A 1,551-nucleotide genomic window follows, 5' to 3' on the forward strand; every position below is an offset into this window, starting at 1 on the left:
AAATGAACAAACACGAATAAAGACCATGTTTGGTCAATGTGTTTGTGTACGTTCGACAACCGTGTTCGTTTGCATACCTTTCCGTTCGTTAATACAGGCTTGTTCGTGTGTCATCTGTTTGTGTTCGTGAACCGTTCACAAACAGATTTATTTTCTTAGTGAACGAACACGAACAAGAAAGTTCGTTCAGTTGGGCGTTCAAGAACTATTCGTTCGATTAAGTTTAACAAACAAAAGTAGACAAGGATCTCATTCGGTTTAGTTTACAGCCCTAACGCACTACACGTGTTTACTTTTTTTTGTTTGAAATGCCGACCTTCTTGTGTGACTACACGTGTTTACTTAAACCAAATATTGCATGCATTTTTACGAAAAAAAAAAGACTCTTTGAAGAATAAGACCAGGCGTAATCAAACGTTTTTTTTTTTTTTTTTTTTTTGGGGGGGGGGGGGGGGGTTGGGGTGCGTTTTGGTGATAAACGTTGTGTGCGCAACATTGACTCTGGCTTGCGGTTCAAAAAATATAAATTAAAAGCTCGTGGTTGAGGTTGAATAATATATGGGACTGAATACGATGGTGAGTTTAATAGCACAATTAATCGAGCTCCAGGGTCAGGGTTTACAAATTAGGGTTGGGCGGTTGGAGAGGGATGCTATGGTATGGCAAGGATAGTTGGTGGTGCATATCGGAAGGAGGAGGTGGAAGATGGCGGGAAATAGGGCCGTTGTTAACGGCGGGTGGAGAATAGGAAGCGGTGGAAGACGGTGGTATGTGGTGGTAGGTGTTAGAGTATTCTCATCCCTTCCTCTGTCTTTAAATTCAAAATATACATTAAAAATTACTAAATTTCCTTTTTTTACTCACAATTATTTTCAAAAAATATTAAAAAAATTGCAGGGTGTTACAGGAATTTTTCAAATATACAAAAAAAGCACAACATTTTATCGCCGCTTCACTCACAATACCCTAAATCACTTAATCAAAAATGAAATTGAAAATTACTACATTTTCTCTCTTCTTTTCAATTAAACAATATTTTTTATACATTTATCATTATCGTTTCTTTCTCATCCACACAACCATTTTCAAAAGGTATTAAAAATTATGGAAAGTGAACAATAACTTTTTGAATATACAAAATAATCATTACATTTTCACTATTTTTCACTCATAACACCTTAAACCACTCGATCTCTACGTTATAAAACCACTTACACAAAAAATTAGAGAAGATGTGAATATTCTTTGTATAGAACATGAATGCTACAAAATTTAGAGCATAATCAACATCGCTACATCAGGCCATCTATAAACAATAAATTATAGACTATATTACTTGATTTCCGACGGGTAACACAACAATTTAAATCCTATATTTTGCTCTTAATCTCTTTAAAATAATGTTATGCTATATCTTGTTTGCATCTATTCATATTGTAAGTAAATAAATGCGTGTCTTATGGATATAATATAATATTGCTTAGGCTTTTACATTTTATTGTTTTCTTTTTCTAGCTATACCTTTTTAGCCTAACTCCACTTTATATATAT

The sequence above is a fragment of the Bidens hawaiensis genome, unplaced genomic scaffold (genome assembly GCF_021521415.1).
Source record: "Bidens hawaiensis isolate Kalapana, Puna unplaced genomic scaffold, B.hawaiensis_p1.1 tig00029380_1, whole genome shotgun sequence".
Taxonomy (NCBI): Eukaryota; Viridiplantae; Streptophyta; class Magnoliopsida; order Asterales; family Asteraceae; genus Bidens; species Bidens hawaiensis.